We start from the raw sequence: 20,966 nt of genomic DNA, 5'->3' as shown, positions 1-20,966 counted from the left end.
AAGGAAAAGTCCCCCTTTTCCCAGGGAAAGATCTCTCATGTCGGTGGGATTTTGCCTGAGCGGGGCCCCCTGGAGTGCTTCAGACACAAATCGAGTGGTATGTAGAGATTTCTGCTCCTTCTCACCCTGTTAACAAGATATTTTCTCTTCACTCAGAGAAAGAGAGAGACACTCAAAGACAGACAGAGGGACAGAGAAAGACAGAGCTACAGACACACAGGCAGAGACAGAGACACAGAGAGAGACAGACAGATACAGAGAAAGACATAGAGACAGAGAGACACAGAGATAGACACACAGAGAGGCAGCGAGAGAGACAGAGAGGCAGACAGACACAGAGAAAGACATAGAGACAGAGAGACACAGAGAGAGACACACACAGAGAGGCAGAGAGAGAGACACAGAGAGAGACAGAGAGGCAGACAGACGCAGAGAAAGACAGAGACACACAGAGAGGCAGAGAGAGACAGACAGAGAGGCAGAGAGACACAGAGAAAGACATAGATAGAGACACAGAAAGAGACACATAGAGAAGCAGAGACACAGAGAGTGAGAGACGGACAGAGAGACACAGAAGTGGAGAGACAGAGAGTCACAACCAGAGTGAGACACACACACACTGACACACACACTCAGAGACAGAGAGAATGTTGTTATGAGCTGCTGAGTAAATGTTGTGTTGTTCTTCTGGGAAGAAACTCTATTAATCCTGGAATAAATTCAAAACATTGCGAATGTCTGTCCTTGTTTCCTGCTGCGAACAGTTGAGTTCAGCAAATAACCTCTCGAGTTCGCAGAGAAAAAGCTTTATTTAAAACGCAAAGAGAGTGAGATTTGCCAAACTGTCTGACTGATTTCTGATGTTCCGCCCGGAGATTACTGGGATCTCTTGTGCCCCTGTTCATTGTCTAACTTTTGCAAGCAGATAGAAATAGGGGATGATAATATTGGAGGCGCTGTGCCGAGGGAACTGGCTGAATTCTGGTACCGACACTGCAGTTTTAACCGAGTTCGTTGCAGGAATTTGGGCCACTGACTGATCCCAAATCTTTCTCTGCTGCAGAAACTGGGTTCGAAAGGGTAGTTTTTCCACACCCTCCCCTCCCCTCAGCCAGAACACAAAATCCAGCCACACTCACTACTCAGATATAGCATTTCGTTTGGGATTATATTCACTGGAGTTTAGAAGAGTGAGAGGGGATCTCATAGAAACTTATAAAATTCTAACAGGGTTAAACAGGGTAGATTCAGAAAGAATGTTCCCCATGGTGGGGGAGTCCAGAACTAGGGGATCATAGTTTGAGGATGAGGGGTAAACCTTTTAGCACGGTGGTTAGCGCTACTGCCTCACAGCGCCAGGGACCCGGGTTCGATTCCCGGCTCGGGTCACTGTCTGCGTGGAGTTTGCACATTCTCCCCGTGTCTGCGTGGGTTTCCTCCGGGTGCTCCGGTTTCCTCCCACAGTCCGAAAGATGTGCGGGTTAGGCTGATTGGCCGTGCTAAATTGATCCTTGGTGTTAGTGGGACTAGCTAGGGTAAATGCATGGGATTACGGGAATAGGGACTGGGTGGGATTGTGGTCGGTGCAGACTTGATGGGCTGAATGGCCTCCTTCTGCACTGTAGGGATTCTATGATTCTAACTGAGGTGAGGATAAATTTCTTCACCCAGAGGGTGGTGAATGTGTGGAATTCACTCCCACAGAAAGTAGTTGAGGCCAAAATGTCGTCTGATTTCAAGAAGAAATGAGATATAGCTCTTGGGGCTAAAGGGACCGAGGGATATGGGGGGGAAGGGGGAATCAGGATATTGAATTCGATGAACAGCCATGATCAAAATGAATGACGGAGCAGGCTGGAAGGGCCGAATGGCCTCCTCCTGTTTCTAGTTTCTATCTTTCCACTGCTCCTTATTTGAGTGACTGAGTTGGTGGTTCTGTCAGTAACACACTTATCTCCCGATGCTGTGTGTACAGAACACAGCCCAGAATCAACACCCCACAATCCAGGCAGACACTTCCAGTGCAATGCTGAGGGAGTGCCACACTGTCAGAGGGTCAGTGCTGAGGGAGTGCCGCACTGTCAGAGGGTCAGTGCTGAGGGAGTGCCGCACTGTCAGAGGGTCAGTGCTGAGGGAGTGCCGCACTGTCAGAGGGTCAGTGCTGAGGGAGTGCCGCACTGTCAGAGGGTCAGTGCTGAGGGAGTGCCGCACTGTCAGAGGGTCAGTGCTGAGGGAGTGCCGCACTGTCAGAGGGTCAGTGCTGAGGGAGTGCCGCACTGTCAGAGGGTCAGTGCTGAGGGAGTGCCGCACTGTCAGAGGGTCAGTGCTGAGGGAGTGCCGCACTGTCAGAGGGTCAGTGCTGAGGGAGTGCCGCACTGTCAGAGGGTCAGTGCTGAGGGAGTGCCGCACTGTCAGAGGGTCAGTGCTGAGGGAGTGCCGCACTGTCAGAGGGTCAGTGCTGAGGGAGTGCCGCACTGTCAGAGGGTCAGTGCTGAGGGAGTGCCGCGCTGTCAGAGGGTCAGAACTGAGGGAGTGCCGCACTGTCAGAGGGTCAGAACTGAGGAAGTACCGCACTGTCAGAGGGTCAGTGCTGAGGGAGTGCCGCACTGTCAGAGGGTCAATACTGAGGGAGTGCCGCACTGTCAGAGGGTCAGTACTGAGCGAGTGCCGCACTGTCAGAGGGTCAGTGCTGAGGGAGTGCCACACTGTCAGAGGGTCAGTACTGAGGGAGTGCCGCACTGTCAGAGGGTCAGTGCTGAGGGAGTGCCGCACTGTCAGAGGGTCAGTGCTGAGGGAGTGCCGCACTGTCAGAGGGTCAGTGCTGAGGGAGTGCCGCACTGTCAGAGGGTCAGTGCTGAGGGAGTGCCGCACTGTCAGAGGGTCAGTGCTGAGGGAGTGCCGCACTGTCAGAGGGTCAGTGCTGAGGGAGTGCCGCACTGTCAGAGGGTCAGTGCTGAGGGAGTGCCGCACTGTCAGAGGGTCAGTGCTGAGGGAGTGCCGCACTGTCAGAGGGTCAGTGCTGAGGGAGTGCCGCACTGTCAGAGGGTCAGTGCTGAGGGAGTGCCGCGCTGTCAGAGGGTCAGAACTGAGGGAGTGCCGCACTGTCAGAGGGTCAGAACTGAGGAAGTACCGCACTGTCAGAGGGTCAGTGCTGAGGGAGTGCCGCACTGTCAGAGGGTCAATACTGAGGGAGTGCCGCACTGTCAGAGGGTCAATACTGAGGGAGTGCCGCACTGTCAGAGGGCCAGTGCTGAGGGAGTGCTGCACTGTCAGAGGGTCAGTGCTGAAGGAGTGCCGCACTGTCAGAGGGTCAGTACTGAGGGAGTGCCGCACTGTCAGAGGGTCAGTGCTGAGGGAGTGCCGCACTGTCAGAGGGTCAGTGCTGAGGGAGTGCCGCACTGTCAGAGGGTCAGTGCTGAGGGAGCACTGCACAGTCTGGTGTCTTGGGTGAATATAAAGGACCCCACTATGACGTTATCTTGAGGAAGCGTCAATGTGGGCCACTCCCACCCTGGTATTCTGCCCAATATTGTTCGTCACCGGAAAGTCAGATGATTCGGCCATTGCCGCATTTCTGTCTGTGGGATCTTGCTGTGCAAAATGCATTACAACAGGGAGGACACTTTCCTACCCTTTTAGGGGAACAGGAATCCTTCATGGGGTGTGAGGGGAGGGGCTGGGAGTTTGCAGATTTGGCCGGGGGGTGTGGGGTTGCTGGGGGGGGGGGGGGGGGGGGGGAGGCATTGCTTAGGAGAGGAAATTGGGGGTGTCCACCGTTGTCAAGGTAACGTGGCCCAGAGAGGAGGACTTTCAGTTGATGGGCCTTTCCTTGAGTCTTTATCCTCCTCCTGCTGTGGGTTATTGGCGAGATTCCAAGTGCGGGAAGGGTTGAAAGTTCAGGCCGACCGTTCCAGTGTAAACCTGTCCAGATGTTACGGTTCCAGATGCTGCCCAGTACCCCTACCCTCCCCATCTCGGGGCTTCTGCCCCTGGTGACCCCCCCCCTACCCACAGCAGCTCCCCCAGTTGTGGGTCAGCAGTGCGGGGGCACGCGGGCATGCTGACCCTGATAACCCCCTCCCCTGCCAACCAGGCCAGAGGGACAGCAAGATCCCACACTGATTTGCTGCTCTGTTCTGGGCTGGTTGATGTCATAGCCGCTTGCTTCTCCCTGTGACCTGGGGGAACATTCTCACCTCTTATGGTTACGGGTTCAAGTCATACAATCCCTACAGTGTCTGCAACAACCACAATCCCACACAGGCCCAATCCCCGTAACCCCACATATTTACCCCGCTAATCCCCCTGACACTAAGGAGCAATTTAGCATGGCCAATCAACCTAACCTAGGTATCTTTGGACACTAAGGGACAATTTAGCATGGCCAATCCACCTAACCCGCACATCTTTGGACACGAAGGGGCAATTTAGCATGGCCAATCCCCCTAACCTGCACATCTTTGGACACCAAGGGGCAATTTAGCATGGCCAATCCCTCTAACCTGCACCCCTTTGGACACTAAGAGGCAATTTAGCATGGCCAATCCACCTAACCGACACATCTTTGGACACTCAGGGGCAATTTAGCATGGCCAATCCACCTAACCTGCACATCTTTGGACACCAAGGGGCAATTTAGCATGGCCAATCCCTCTAACCTGCACCCCTTTGGACACTAAGAGGCAATTTAGCATGGCCAATCCATCTAACCTACACATCTTTGGACACTCAGGGGCAATTTAGCATGGCCAATCCCTCTAACCTGCACCCCTTTGGACTGTGGGAGGAAACCGGAGCACCTGGAGGAAACCCGCGCAGACACGGGGAGAATGCGCAGACTATGTACAGACAGTGACATGAGGCCGGGAATTGAACCCGGGTCCCTGGCGCTGTGAGGCAGCAGCGCTAACCCACTGTGCCACCCATGGGCAGGAGCCCTGTGAGGGAGGGGTGGGGCTGGCATTGTGGGGCATCTGGGACTGTGATATCCGGACTGGTTTACACTGGAATGATAAATGCGAAGTGAAGTCCAACTTGGAGCAGTAAAGGCGGGAATGCCGATCCCCAGCGCTGCACTGTCGGAGCAGATACCTCCGGAGTGAAGGAGTGAAATACCCCCCACAGCTGGATGGATAAGATCCCCGGTCAGTGATTCAAAGAAGGACAGGGGAGACCTCCCACCCCCCAGGAGACCTCCCACCGCCCCCCACCGCCTCTCCATGTCCCCCACCCCCACACTGCCCACCCCTCCTCCCGCCCCAGAATGTTGATGAGAAAGAGGAGGGAGTGACCCTGGGGCCCCGGGGGGGGGGGGGGGGGGGGGGCGGGGTGAGGGGGAGACACAAGAGAAGATGATGTAGGAGAAGGAGGAGGTTCCCATGCAAGAGAATCTCTTCTCCCGATTGGATAGATAAAGGAACCAGAAGGTGGGAGAAACGGATAATCTTGGAGAGGTGTTGGAGGCAGATGGGGGAGGAGGTGGGGGAGGTGGTTGAGATGGTTTGGGGGGGGTGTTGGGGAGTGGGGGTGTTGAGGGGGTTTAGGGGGGGTTGGGGAGTGGGGGTGTTGAGGGGGTTTAGGGGGGGGTTGGGGGAGTGGGGGTGTTGAGGGGGTTCAGGGGGGGTTGGGGAGTGGGGGTGTTGAGGGGGTTCGGGGGGGGTTGGGGAGTGGGGATGTTGAGGGGGTTCAGGGGGGGTTGGGGGAGTGGGGGTGTTGAGGGGGTTCAGGGGGGTTGGGGAGTGGGGGTGTTGAGGGGGTTCAGGGGGGGTTGGGGAGTGGGGGTGTTGAGGGGGTTCAGGGGGGGTTGGGGAGTGGGGATGTTGAGGGGGTTCAGGGGGGGTTGGGGGAGTGAGGGTGTTGAGGGGGTTCAGGGGGGGTTGGGGAGTGGGGGTGTTGAGGGGGTTCAGGGGGGGTTGGGGAGTGGGGGTGTTGAGGGGGTTCAGGGGGGGTTGGGGAGTGGGGATGTTGAGGGGGTTCAGGGGGGGTTGGGGGAGTAGGGGTGTTGAGGGGGTTCAGGGGGGGTTGGGGAGTGGGGGTGTTGAGGGGGTTCAGGGGGGGTTGGGGAGTGGGGGTGTTGAGGGGGTTCAGGGGGGGTTGGGGGAGTGGGGATGTTGAGGGGGTTGCTAATTGTTTGACAGTCTCTAGATTGGCGCGGATGGAGAGTTTACCTTTATCGCTGTCACACATTACACCCTGTGGATCCCCCCTCCCCCCCCTGTAAATACTGACACTCTCCCCCCTGGGACCCCCTGTAAATACTGACACTCTCCCCCCTGGGACCCCCTGTAAATACTGACACTCTCCCCCCTGGGACCCCCTGTAAATACTGACACTCTCCCCCCTGGGACCCCCTGTAAATACTGACACACTCTCCCGGGGACACCCTGTAAATACTGGCACACACCCCGGGGGTTAGGTGGATTGGCCATGCTAAATTATCCCTTAGTGTCAGGGGGCTAGTTAGAGTAAATGTATATGGTTATGGGGGTAGGGCCTGGGTGGGATTGTGGTCGGTGCAGACCCGATGGACCGAGTGGCCACCTTCTGCACTGTAGGGATTCTATAATTCAAAGGGACCTTGGCGTGTTTGTCCACAGATCTCTGAAGGCGGAAGGGCAATGTTAGTTGGATGGTGAAAAAGGCATATGGGACACTTGCCTTTATCCATCGAGGCAAAGATTACAAAAGCAGGGAAGTCATGTTGGAGCTGTACAGAGTGTTGGTGAGGCCACAGCTGGAGCACTGTGTGCAGTTCTGGTCACCACATTATAGGAAGAACATGAACGCACTGGAGGGGGTGCAGAGGAGATTCACCAGGATGCTGCCTGGGTGGAACATTGAAGTTATGAAGTTGGATAGGCTTGGGTTGTTTTCGTTGGAGCAGAGAGAAAACTGAGGGGTGGCCTGATCGAGGTGTACAAGATTATGAGGGACATGGACAGAGTGGATAAGGAGAACAGAATCATAGGATCTTACAGTTTGAAGGAGGCCATTTGGCCCATCGAATCTGCACCAACCACAATCCCACCCAGGCCCTATCCCCATAACCCCATGCATTTGCCCTAGCTAGTCCCCCTGACACTAAGGGGCAATTTAGCATGGCCAATCCACCTAACCTGCACATCTTTGGAGTGTGGGAGGAAACCGGAGCACCCGGAGGAAACCCACGCAGACACGGGGAGAACGTGCAAACTCCACACAGACAGTCACCCAAGCCGGGAATCGAACCCGGATCCCTGGCGCTGTGAGGCAGCCGTGCTAACCACTGTGCCACCGTGCCGCCCCAAACAATGGATAGGGAGCAGCTGTTCCCCTTAGTTGAGGCGTCAGTCATGAGGGGATATAGGTTCAAGGTGAGGGGGTAGGAGGTTTAGCGGGGGGTGTGAGGAAAACCTTTTTTACCCAGAGGGTGGTGAGGGTCTGGAATGCGCTGCCTGGGAGGGTGGTGGAGGCGGGATGCCTCACACCCTTTAACAAGTGCCTGGGTGAACACTTGGCGCATCATAACATTCAGGGCTATTGGCCAAGTACTGACAAGTGGGGTTAGGTGGGAGTTTAGGTGTTTCTAATGTATCGGTGCGATGGGCCTCTTTTGCGCTGTATGATTCTATCTCGAGGAGATGTTCTGAAGAGGGGCAAGGGGTTTTCTACCCCATGTCCTGGCCAAAGTTTAGTCCCTTAATCGCTGCTTAAAAGAGAAATAGTCTGGTCGAGAACGCATTGCTACTGGGATCTCACTGTGCGCAAATTAGTTGCTGTGTTTGCCACATAATGACAGTGATTACACTTCGAAATGCGCGAGTGGGAAGGACCCCTGGGTGCCCCGGAGGTTGGGAAGGCGCTACATAGATGGGAGTCTCTGTGTGATGGGTGCCACCATTGTCACTGAGGCATGCTGGGAATGTGGAACACATTCTTGGGCCAGTGGGACGAGGAATGGCAGATGGAGTTTAATTCAGATAAATGCGAGGTGTTGCATTCTGGTAAGACAAACCAGGGCAGGACTTTCACAGTGAATGATAGGGCCCTGGGGGGTATTGTTGAACAGAGAGACCTAGGGGTGTAGGTACATAGTTCCTTGAAAGTGGCGTCAAGGTGGACAGGGTGGTGAAGAAGGCATTTGCCACACTTGCCTTCATTGGCCAGAGCTTTGAGTACAGGAGTTGGGACGTTATGTTACAAACTGTACAAGACATTGGTCACATTTGGAGTACTGTGTACAATTCTGGTCTCCCTGCTATAGGGAGGATGTTATTAAACTGGAAAAGGGGCAAAAAAGATTGACAAGGATGTTACTGGGACTGGAAGGTTTGAATTATAGGGAAAGGCTGGATAGGCTGAGACTTTTTCCCCTGGAGGGGTGACCTTATAGAGGTTTATAAAATCATGAGGAGCATGGATAAGGTGAATAGTCAAGGTCTTTTCCCCCAGGGTAGGGGAGTCCAAAACTAGAGGGCATAGGTTAAAGGTGAGAGGGGAAAGGGACCAGAGGGGCAACTTTTTCACATAGAGGGTGGTGCGGGTATGGAATGAGCTGCCAGAGGAGGTGGTAGAGGCAGGTACAGTTACAACATTGAAAAGACATTTGGACAGGTACATGGATAGGAAAGGTTTAGAGGGATACGGGCCAAACGCAGGCAAATGGGACTAGTTCAGATTAGGAGACCTGGTCGACATGGACAAGTCGAGCCGAAGGGCCTATTTCCCTGCTGTGTACCTCTTATGATTCCATGACACAAACAGAAAGGCCACGACCTTATCGAACAGCAGAGCAGGCTAGAGGGGCCGAATGGTTTATTCCTGCCTCTGCTTGGGGTGTTTCTATTCGAAGATTCCTCCTACATGTTCCCCACAGTCTGCACAGTTCTCTTAGAGGCTGTGAATTCCCCGTTGGAGTTGGTCCTCCCAGAAGCCTGGATCGCAAGGCCGGAGAAGCACAAACTGTTCGGAAATGTGTCTTTAGGTCTTGTCACCCAAACGCCGCCCCCCCCCCCCCCCCCCCCCCCCACCCCCTGCCAAAGTTGCCTTGAGTTCTTGTTTTGCTGTGTGTGTGGAGGGCTCCCTCTGATAGGAACCGTCTGAAATGCTACACACTTTGAACATTGTGTTCTGCTGGCAACACCATCATCCCCCGCACTCCCCTTGGAAACGGAGACCAGACCAGCCCAGCGCTAAAGAACAAAACAGACTGCGCTTGGGAAATGGGTCTGGGCAGATTGGGTGATTCATCCCTGTGGCTAAGGAGGGATTTTGCCCGAGTTTCACCCCCCTGTGGGGCCCATCAGGCCTCAGCAAGGTCAATGGCGAACTTGACACTCAATGAGAAGAGGTTTGGGTCACCGGGGGGCGGGGGGTGATTTGGGGGGGGTGGGGGGAGTGGCGATTTTGGGGGGGCTGGGGGCGGTCACGATTTTATGTCGGGGGGGGGGGACCACATCAAAGTTACACCAGGAGATAACTCTTTCCTCGGAGAATTGTGGAACTGGGTGGTTCTGGCTGGTGCAGAGGCTACAGAGAATCCCTGCAATGCAGGAGGAGGCCATTCGGCCCATCACGTCTACACCGACTCTCCGTCAGAGCATCTTACCCATCCCCGTAACCTCACACATGTATTCCATTATTCCTCCTAGGCCACACATCGTTGGACACTAAGGGGCAATTTAGCATGGCCAATCCACCTAACCTGCACATCTTTGGAGTGTGGGAGGAAACCGGAACACCCGGAGGAAACCCACGCAGACACGGGCAGAACGTGCAAACTCCACTTAGACAGATACCCAAGACTGGAATTGAATCCTTGGGGATTAGAGGGATTGGCCGTGCTAAATTGCCCCTTAGTGCCCAAAGATGCGCAGGTTAGGTGGATTGGCCATGCTAAGTTGCCCCTTAGTGTCCAAAGATGTGTAGGTTAGGTGGATTGGCCATGCTAAATTGCCCCTTAGTGCCCAAAGATGCGCAGGTTAGGTGGATTGGCCATGCTAAATTGACCCTTAGTGTCTAAAGATGTGTAGGTTAGGTGGATTGGCCATGCTAAACTGTCCCTTAGTGTCCAAAGATGTGGAGGTTAGGTGGCTTGCCCGTGCTAAGTTGCCCCTTAGTGTCCAAAGATGCGTTGGTTGGGTGGATTGGCCATAATAAATTACCCCTTAGCGTGATGGATTAGCTGTGGTAAATGTGCAGGATTATGGGAAGAGGGTGTGGGGAAGAGAGGGCTTGGGTAAGAGTGTCGGTGCAAACCCGATGGGCCGAATGGCCTCCTGTACTGCAGGGATTCTGTGATTTAAAATTTAATTCCAGATTTTTATTGAAATAAAACTTCCCGATCTGACGTGGTGGGATTCGAACCCGGGTCCTCAGATCATGACCCTGGGTCTCTAAACCGGTAACCATAACACAACGCCACTGCCTTCCCAAATGGTGACGAGCAGATGTGAGGGGGGATTCTTGTGATTCTGTGGCCTCTCTTCGCCACCTCTTCCTGAATATTGTTCCAGCCTCATGTTCATTTGTAGCTTGTTCTCTGGTGTAATGTGGGAAATATTGGAACAGTTTTCTTGTCAACACAGCTCCAGTCGGTTGCTATGAAGACATTTTCTCTTCTCCAAAGAGTCAAACCTCAAAAACCACCAAAACTCCTGACTTCAAAGTCAACTCTGAGCAGTTCAGTCTTTGAGTATCTATCTCCGCCTCTCGCTCCGAAAGCCTTTAATGATTCGCTTTTCTCCCCTGCCAAAGACTCACCCCCTCACCGTAGGGTGCGTGCCAGTTTGCAAAACTGCTGCCTTGAGGATTTTGTCTCCCCTGTCGCTCCGAAGGTGCAGGAAATTCATTACGATCATGGCTGATCATCCAACTCAATAGCCTAACCCTGCTTTCTCCCCATAACCTTTGATCCCATTCGCCCCAAGTGCTATATCCAGCCGCCTCTTGAATACACCATCCTGACTGGGAAATATACTGACCATTCCTTTGCAGTCGCTGGGTCAAAGTCCTAGAATTGATTTGATTTATTATTGTCACGTATTAACATACAGTGAAAAGTATTGTTTTCACTGTATACAGACAAAGCATACCGTTCATAGAGAAGGAAACGAGAGGGTGCAGAATGTAGTGTTACAGTCACAGCTAGGGTGTAGAGAAAGATCAACTTAATGCGAGGTAGGTCCATTCAAAAGTCTGACGGCAGCAGGGAAGAAGCTGTTCTTGAGTCGGTCGGTACGTGACCTCAGACTTTTGTATCTTTTTCCCGACGGAAGGAGGTGGAAGAGAGAATGTCCAGGGGGTCCTTAATTATGCTGGCTGCTTTGCCGAGGCAGCGGGAAGTGTAGACAGAGTCAATGGATGGGAGACTGGTTTGTGTGATGGATTGGGCTACATTCATGACCTTTTGTAGTTCCTTGCGGTCTTGGGCAGAGCAGGAGCCCATACCAAGCTGTGATACAACCAGAAAGATGCTTTCTTTGGTGCATCTGTAAATGTTGGTGAGAGTCGTAGCGGACATGCCGAATTTCCTTTAGTCTTCTGAGAAAGTAGAGGCGTTGGGGGGCTTTCTTAACTATAGTGTCGGCGTGGGGGGACCAGGACAGGTTGTTGGTGATCTGGACACCTAAAAACCTGAAGCTCTCGACCCTTTCTACTTCATCCCTATTGATGCAGAATTCCCTCCCTAACGGCATTGTGGGTCAACCCACAGCACGTGGACTGCAGCGATTCAAGATGGCGGCTCACCACCACCTTCTCAAGGGGCAACTAGGGATGGGCAGTAAATGCTGGCCCAGCCAGCGACGCCCATGTCCCACGAATGAACAAAAAAACAAGTCAGGGGAAAGGAAACTCATTTTAAGACAAAAAGTGCATGTTCCAGTGGGGAAAATATATCACCAAATTCTTCGGTGTAACACAATACCCCACCTAATGGGAAAGGAAACAATTTCTGTAATGTTCTGGTTTACTGTCCCACGTGGAGCACATAGACATTCCTCCAGCTATAAATTAAACAGCAGGGGGACAGAGTAACCGAGCCACACACTCCAAAACTCTGATTTATTTGGTGAAATTTGCTGAGTTCTTTCTATTGTTAAAGTTGTCCTTCTCTGCTCTCTCCTGCTCCGTGTTTCTAGAGGTGCTGGACTCTCGTGGTCACTTGTGGCCTTACCGCTGGACTATTAATCCAGAAACTCTGGGGACCCGGGTTCGAATCCCGCCACGGCAGATGGTGGAATTTGAATTCAATTTTTAAAAATCTGGAATTAAGAATCTACTGACGACCCATTGTCGATTTTTGGAAAAACCCATCTGGTTCACGAATGTCCCTTTAGGGAAGGAAATCTGCCGACCTTACCCGGTCTGGCCTACATGTGACTCCAGAGCCACAGCAATGTGGTTGACTCTCAACTGCCCTCTGAAATAGCCCAGCGAGACGCTCAGTTCAAGGGCAGTAGGGGATGAGCGACAACACATCCACATTCCATGAAATAATAATAATGAAACATCTGCCACAGTCTGTGTTGGAAGTTCCCCTGAAGTGACGTTGGCCTATAGAATCATAGAATCCTACAGTGCAGAAGGAGGCCATTCGGCCCATCGAGTCTGCACCGACCACAGTCCCACCCAGGCCCTATCCCCGTAACCCCATGCATTTACCCTAGCTAGTCCCCCTGACACTAAGGGGCAATTTGGCATGGCCAATCCACCTAACCCACACATCTTGGAGTGTGGGAGGAAACCAGGGCCCCCGGAGGAAACCCACGCAGACACAGGGAAAATGTGCAGACTCCATATAGATAGTGACCCAAGCCATGAATCGAACCCGGGTCCCTGGCGCTGAGAGGCAGCAGCATTAACCTCTGCGCCACCCATGAGGGCAGTTTTTGATTTTGATTTTATTTGATTTATTATTGTCGGGATACGGTGAAAAGTATTGTTTCTTGCGCGCTATACAGACAAAACATACCGTTCATAGAGAAGGAAAGGAGAGAGCGCAGAATGTAGTGTTACAGTCATAGCTAGGGTGTAGAGAAAGATCAGCTTAATGCGAGGTAGGTCCATTCAAAAGTCTGACAGCAGCAGGGAAGAAGCTGTTCTTGAGTCGGTTGGTACGTGACCTCATACTTTTGTATCTTTTTCCTGACGGAAGAAGGTGGAAGAGAGAATGTCCAGGTGCGTGGGGTCCTTAATTATGCTGGCTGCTTTGCCGAGGCAGCGGGAAGTGTAGACAGAGTCAATGGATGGGAGGCTGGTTTGCGTGATGGATTGGGCTACATTCATGACCTTTTGTAGTTCCTTGTGGTCTTGGGCAGAGCAGGAGCCCATACCAAGCTGTGATACAACCAGAAAGAATGCTTTCTATGGTGCATCTGTAAAAGTTGGTGAGAGTCGTAGCTGACATGCTGAATTTCCTTAGTCTTCTGAGAAAGTAGAGGCGTTGGTGGGGCTTTCTTAACTATAGTGTCAGCATGGGGGGACCAGGACAGGTTGTTGGTGATCTGGAGACCTAAAATCTTGAAGCTCTCGATTCTTTCTACTTCATCCCCGTTGATGAAGACAGGGGAATGTTCTCCTTTACGCTTCCTGAAGTCGAATTGTACACAGCGTGGGTAAGATTTGAACTCGGGTTTCCCGCGTTGGGAGCCCCGAGGTCGGTTGTGACCAGCGCTTGCAAGTGGAGAGACTTGAAAGGAGGAACTGGTTCGCCACTAAAGGGGGGGTGAAAGTTGGTACCTCGGTTAACGAGGGCTCTGGGAATCGAGGGAGGCAGCAAATGTCCCACCTCCCCCCACTTTTTGGCCTCAGTGTTTGGAGTGAGCTCATTCGACCACAAACATTTATTCGCTTTGAACCAATTGGGTAACAGAGAGGCCGGAGATGCCAAGTTTTAACTGCAATCGGCCCTGGCGATTTGCTGATGGGGAGGTTTTGTTTTTTGCCTGAGGTTCCCTTCATCCTTTCTTCCTGTCCCTTAATCAGAAGCAGCTGGAGGCAAACATGTTCTTCGATTTGACTCGAGTTGTTGCGGGGTGAGGGAGGGTGTGGAGGGGGTGCGGGAGGGACGTGGGGGCTGGGGGGCGTTGAAAATACTCTAAAACAAGAATCGGGCCTTCAGCTGAGGCCTTGCCTCTCGGTTGTTAAGGACTGTACAGTGTCTTAGTCATGGATTCTCCTCAGTGTCCTGGGTGCCATGGCGGCACAGTGGTTGGCATAGCAACATAGAAAATAGGGGCAGGAGGAGGCCGTTCGGCCCTTCCAGCCCTGCATCACCATTCAATATGATCGTGACCCATCATGCACTTTCGGTATCCCACTCCCACTTTCTCTCCATACCCCTTGATCCCTTTAGCCACAAGGGCCACGTCCAGCTCCCTCTTGAACATATCGAACCAACTGGCCCCAACAGCTTTCTTAGTATCTCCAAGATGAAGAATGTGTGATTCGCTTTCCACGGGGAGTGGGGAGAATGTGGGACTCGCTCCCACGGGGAGTGGGGAGAATGTGGGACTCGCTCCCACGGGGAGTGGGGAGAATGTGGGACTCACTCCCACAGGGAGTGGGGAGAATGTGGGACACGCTCCCACGGGGAGTGGGGAGAATGTGGGACTCGCTCCCACGGGGAGTGGGGAGAATGTGGGACTCACTCCCACAGGGAGTGGGGCGAATGTGGGACTCGCTCCCACGGGGAGTGGGGAGAATGTGGGACTCCCTCCCACAGGCGGTGGGGAGAATGTGGGACTCGCTCCCACAGGGAGTGGGGGAGAATGTGGGACTCCCTCCCACAGGCAGTGGGGAGAATGTGGGACTCGCTCCCACAGGGAGTGGGGAGAATGTGGGACTCGCTCCCACAGGGAGTGGGGAGAATGTGGGACTCGCTCCCACAGGGAGTGGGGAGAATGTGGGACTCGCTCCCACAGGAAGTGGGGAGAATGTGGGACTTGCTCCCACAGGGAGTGGGGAGTATGTGGGACTAGCTCCCCACGGGGAGTGGGGAGAATGTGGGACTCGCTCCCACAGGGAGTGGGGGAAATGAGGGACTTGCTCCCCAGAGGGAGCGGGGAGAATGTGGAACTCACTCCCCCAGGAAGTGGGGAGAATGTGGGACTCGCTCCCAGGGGAAGTGGTTGGGGTGAATAGTATTGATACATGAGTTGGAAAGCTGGAGAAATACATGAGGGAGGGAGCGATGGAAGAATTTGGTGATAGGATGAAATGAAGAGGGGGTGGGAGGAGGTTAGTGTGGAGCAGAAACACCAGCGCGGAGCGGATGGGCTGAATGGCCTGTGTCTGTGCCGTAAATAGATCTCAACTGCCTAAATTGAACTGGGATAGGCGTGATCTAACTGAGTGGCAGGAGATTCTCGATGGGCTGAATGGCCTCTTCCTTTGCCAGGGGGGCTAGCAATAGGAGAATCTGAGGCTTGAATCAGGAGGTGATTGACCTGGAATGGACAACGTGTCAGTCCGTGAAAGCGTTCCAATACCGAGCCCGGAATCCAACATTCACCCGGGATATTTAAACAAGAAATCTCCAACAAGAGAAGACGGAGGCGTTAAGATTCAGTCTCAGGTGGGGACAAGGTGGAGGGGGAGAGGCGGGGGAAATGGGTGATCCATCTGCTGTGAGAGGGTGCCACTCCTCACAACACTGGGGGCAGGAGGAGGCCATTCGGCCCCTCGAGCCTGCTGCACTACTCAATAAGATCATGGCTGGCCTTGTTAAACTCTCCTTCCCTGCCTAACTCCTCATATCCCTTGATTCCTTTCTCAGTCGGTAGATTTTTGGGTGCTGAATATTCCCAACAACATTCACTCCCCCCCCCGACTCCAACCGGGGTGGAAAATTCCAAAGATTCACAACCATCTGAGTGAAAAAATGTTTTCTCTCGGTCCAAAGATGGCCGCCCCCTGACCCCATGACCCCGTGTGCCAAGTTCCACCCCCACCCCCGGCCAGGGAAACCGGCCGAACTTGAAACGAGAATGGCGCACAGACCTCGGCTCCCGCATTAACCACGCAACTTGCCGACCCGTCCCGGGGAGAAGCGGATGAGGATGTTAGGCTCTGAAAAAGTCCGTGCACACTGAATCCCTTCCAAGACAAAATTCTTAGCGAGTGAGAGGTCCCATCTGGACGGTGTGGGGCCCACGTTTGGGGGACGCTGAGTCGCAGATATACGGGGGATTCTCAGGCAAGGCACGATCTGAGAACACAATGAGAGAGAGATTTCTGGGTGGAATCTTTGCTCGGATTCTCCCGGGAAGCACGGAGTGGGAAAGGCGGATTTGATGTGTAATTGTCAGTCGAACACGGATGCGTGTTTTCCTGAATGAGTGCTGGAATCGATAATTATGGGTTTATAGCAGCTGTCAGACCTTCTTTAGTGTTTAAAATTCTCTCCATCACGGCGTCTTTTTGATGTAAGTGTTGCATTGGGAAAATGTAGGCCCGGATTCTCCGGCCTCGCCTGCCGCTGGGATTCTCCAGTCCCGCTGCGCTTTAGGCTGGGCGCCAAATTCTCCGTTCCGGCTGGAGGCGATGACGGGAGGTCTGAGATCCGAACATTCCGGCCGTCCTCTTTGGGAGTTCAGTTCCTTCACCTCGGGGTCTGTGCCTGTCTTTGGTTGCTATGGAGGGGCTGAAAGTGTCTTCACTGAATGGTTTATAAGTTGCCACAGTCCCAGAGTCCCTTTGAGGAGGAGATTTGACAGCGACATGGAATCCCTACAGTGCAGAAGGAGGCCATTCGGCCCATCGAGTCTGCACTGACTACAATCCCACCCAGAACCCTATCCCCATAACCCCATACATTTACCCTAGCTAGTCCCCCTGATATAAAGGGGCAACTTAGCATGGCCAATCCACCTAACCTGCACATCTTTGGACACTAAGGGGCAATTTAGCATGGCCAATCCACCTAACCTGCACATCTTTGGACACTAAGGGGCAATTTAGCATGGCCAATCCACCTAACCTGCACATCTTTGGACACTAAGGGGCAATTTAGCATGGCCAATCCACCTAACCTGCACATCTTTGGACACTAAGGGGCAATTTAGCACGGCCAATCCACCTAATCTACACATGCAGATGACACCAAGATTGGTGGCATGGGGGACAGTGAGGAAGGTTATCTCCAATTGCAGCGGGATCTTGATCAATTGGGCCAGTGGGCTGACGAATGGCAGATGGAGTTTAATTTAGACAAATGCGAGGTGATGCATTTTGGTTGATTGAACCAGGGCAGGACTTACTCAGTTAATGGTAGGGCGTTGGGGATAGTTACAGAACAAAGAGATCTAGGGGTACATGTTCATAGCTCCTTGAAAGTGGAGTCGCAGGTGGACAGAGTGGTGAAGAAGGCATTCAGCATGCTTGGTTTCATTGGTCAGAACATTGAATACAGGAGTTGGGACGTCCTGTTGAAGTTGTACAAGACATTGGTAAGGCCACACTTGGAATACTGTATGCAATTCTGGTCACCCTATTATTGAAAGGATATTATTAAACTAGAAAGAGTGCAGAAAAGATTTACTAGGATGCTACTGGGACTTGATGGTTTGAGTTATAAGGAGAGGCTGGATAGACTGGGACTTTTTTCTCTGGAGCGTAGGAGGCTGAGGGGTGATCTTATAGAGGTCTATAAAATAATGAGGGGCACAGATCAGCTAGATAGTCAATGTCTTTTCCCAAAGGTAGGGGAGTCTAAAACTAGAGGGCATAGGTTTAAGGTGAGAGGGGAGAGATACAAAAGTGTCCAGAGGGGCAATTTTTTCACACAGAGGGTGGTGAGTGTCTGGAACAAGCTGCCAGAGGTAGTAGTAGAGGTGGGTACAATTTTATCTTTTAACAAGCATTTAGACAGTTACATGGGTAAGATGGGTATCGAGGGATATGGGCCAAATGCGGGCAATTGGGATTAGCTTAGGGGTTTAAAAAAAAGGTGGCATGGACAAGTTGGGCCGAAGGGCCTGTTTCCATACTGTAAACTTTTATGACTCTATCTTTGGACACTAAGGGGCAATTTAGCATGGCCAATCCACCTCACCTGCACATGACTGATTGGTGGTGATTTATTCTTTATTTATTCATCTGTGGGACATGGGCGTCGCCGGCTGTCCAGCGTTTATTGCCCATCCCTCGTTGCCCTTGAACTGAGTGCCTCGCTCGGCCATTTCCAGAGGGCATTGAGAGTCAACCCCATTGCTGTGGCAAAAAAACAGAAAATGCTGGAAAATCTCAGCAGGTCTGGCAGCATCTGTGGGGAGGGAAAAGAGCCAACGTTTCGAGTCTGGATGACCCTTCGTCAGAGCAAAGAGAATCAGCAGGGATTCTGCGTGTCGGGGGTCGGGGGGGATGTGGGATGGGACAAAGAACATAGAACATTACAGCGCAGTACAGGCCCTTCGGCCCTCGATGTTGCGCCGACCAGTGGAACCAATCTAAAGCCCCTCTAATCTACACTATTCCAATATCATCCATATGTTTATCCAATAACCATTTGAATGCTCTTAATGTTGACGAGTCCACTACTGCTGCAGGCAGGGCATTCCACGCCCTTACTACTCTCTGAGTAAAGAACCTACCTCTAACATCTGTCCTATGTCTCTCACCCCTCAATTTAAAGCTATGTCCCCTCGTGCTAGCCGACACCATCTGAGGAAAAAGGCTCTCACTATCCACCCTATCTAATCCTCTGATCATCTTGTATGCCTCTATTAAGTCACCTCTTAACCTTCTTCTCTCTAACGAAAACAACCTCAAGTCCCTCAGCCTTTCCTCATACGATTTTCCCACCATACCAGGCAACATCCTGGTAAATCTCCTCTGCACCCTTTCCAACACTTCCACATCTTTCCTATAATACGGCGACCAGAACTGTACGCAATACTCCAAATGCGGCCGCACCAGAATTTTGTACAGTTGCAGCATGACCTCCTGGCTCCGAAACTCAATCCCTCTACCAATAAAAGCTAACACACTGTACGCCTTCTTAACAACCCTATCAACCTGGGTGCCAACTTTCAGGGATCTATGCACATGGACACCCAGATCCCTCTGTTCATCCACACTACCAAGTATCTTACCATTAAGGGTGTCGTAGTTTGCAGGAAGACTTAGACAGGTTGCAAAGTTGGGCCGAGAGGTGGCGGATGGAGTTTAATGCGGAGAAGTGTGAGGTAATTCACTTTAGTAGGAATAACAGATGTGTTGAGTATAGGGCTAACGGGAGGACTTTGAATAGTGTGGAGGAGCAGAGGGATCTAGGTGTATGTGTGCATAGATCCCTGAAAGTTGGGAATCAAGTAGATAAGGTTGTTAAGAAGGCATATGGTGTCTTGGCGTTTATTGGTAGGGGGATTGAATTTAGGAGTCGTAGCGTTATGTTGCAACTGTACACAACTCTGGTGCGGCCGCACTTGGAGTACTGTGTGCAGTTCTGGTCCCCACATTACAGGAAGGATGTGGAGGCTTTGGAGAGGGTGCAGAGGAGGTTTACCAGGATGTTGCCTGGTATGGAGGGGAGATCCTATGAGGAGAGGCTGAGGGATTTGGGATTGTTTTCGCTGGAAAGGCGGCGGCTAAGAGGGGATCTTATTGAAACATATAAGATGATTAGAGGTTTAGATAGGGTGGATAGTGATAGCCTTTTTCCTCTGATGGAGAAATCCAGCACGAGGGGGCATGGCTTTAAATTGAGGGGGGGTAGTTATAGAACCGATGTCAGGGGTAGGTTCTTTACCCAGAGGGTGGTGAGGGATTGGAATGCCCTGCCAGCATCAGTAGTAAATGCGCCTAGTTTGGGGGCGTTTAAGAGATCCGTAGATAGGTTCATGGACGAAAAGAAATTGGTTTAGGTTGGAGGGTCACAGTTTTTTTTTTAACTGGTCGGTGCAACATCGTGGGCCGAAGGGCCTGTTCTGCGCTGTAATGTTCTATGTTCTATGTTCTATGTTCTATTAGCCCAGTACTCTGTATTCCTGTTATTCCTTCCAAAGTGAATCACCTCACACTTTTCCGCATTAAACTCCATTTGCCACCTCTCAGCCCAGCTCTGCAGCTTATCTATGTCCCTCTGTAACCTGCCACTTCCCTCCGCACTGTCTACAACTCCACCGACTTTAGTGTCATCCGCAAATTAATAATCCATCCTTCCACGCCCTCATCCAGGTCATTAATAAAAATGACAAACAGGGCATGTAAATGAGGGTACAGAAGGCATTCTCTTCTGGGAACTCATTGCTGTGGCTCTGGAGTCACATGTAGGCCAGACCAGGTAAGGACGGCAGATTTCCTTCCCTAAAGGAACCAGATGGGTTTTTCCGACAGTGGTCATCAGTAGATTCTTAATTCCAGATTTTTAAAATATTGAATTTAAATTCCACCATCTGCCGTGGCGGGATTCGAACCCAGGTCCCCCAGAACATCAGCTGAGTTTCTGGATTAATAGTCTAGCGATAATACCACTAGTCCATCGCCTCCCCGTTAATAACAAGGAAACTGGATGCGGTTTAATTGTTACCCAACTGAGATCCTACAATACACGGAGAAGTCTCTACTTTCTATTAAATACTAATTAAAGAGATGAAGCTGTCATCAGGAGGCCTTTGCTCTGTAAACTCCTCACTGGAAGTCAGGTCGGTTTTGGAGAAGGGGTTGTGCTTTGAGCTTTGTCACGGAATCCGCTGTCACATGGCATGTGGAGACGTTCCTGTAACGTTGCTGAACCTATCTGGAGACAATTTCCCCAGGGACTGATTCTGCCACCAATCCATTCTGCCCGAGCCCAAGGGGCTGGAATTTTCCGATAAATCGGAATGGCGGCGGGCCCTGATTTATCGCCTTCTCCTCGCTGTGTGTCCCACATCTCCTTCCATTGGCTAACGGAATCTCTTTTCTCCATCTCTCTCTCTCTCTCTCTCTCTCTTTTCTCTCTGGGTGGGAATTTGTGGCCCGAACTGCTCCTGGGATCTTCCTGT

General features: G+C 52.1%; 1 protein-coding gene across 1 annotated transcript in view; it reads left to right on the top strand.

Annotated features, from left to right (window-relative positions):
* Positions 1 to 6: 6 nt before the first annotated feature.
* Positions 7 to 20,966, top strand: part of LOC144488263 (pleckstrin homology domain-containing family G member 1-like) — a gene marked incomplete at its 3' end in the record, with an annotated part of 80,951 nt that continues 59,991 nt past the window's right edge. The window contains exon 1 of the mRNA XM_078206304.1: positions 7 to 97. The remainder of the gene's footprint in view (positions 98 to 20,966) is intronic.

The sequence above is a fragment of the Mustelus asterias genome, unplaced genomic scaffold, assembly GCF_964213995.1.
Source record: "Mustelus asterias unplaced genomic scaffold, sMusAst1.hap1.1 HAP1_SCAFFOLD_1423, whole genome shotgun sequence".
Lineage (NCBI taxonomy): Eukaryota > Metazoa > Chordata > Chondrichthyes > Carcharhiniformes > Triakidae > Mustelus > Mustelus asterias.
The sequence above is the reverse complement of the archived record's forward strand: the minus strand, read 5'-3'. Positions and strand labels throughout refer to the sequence as shown.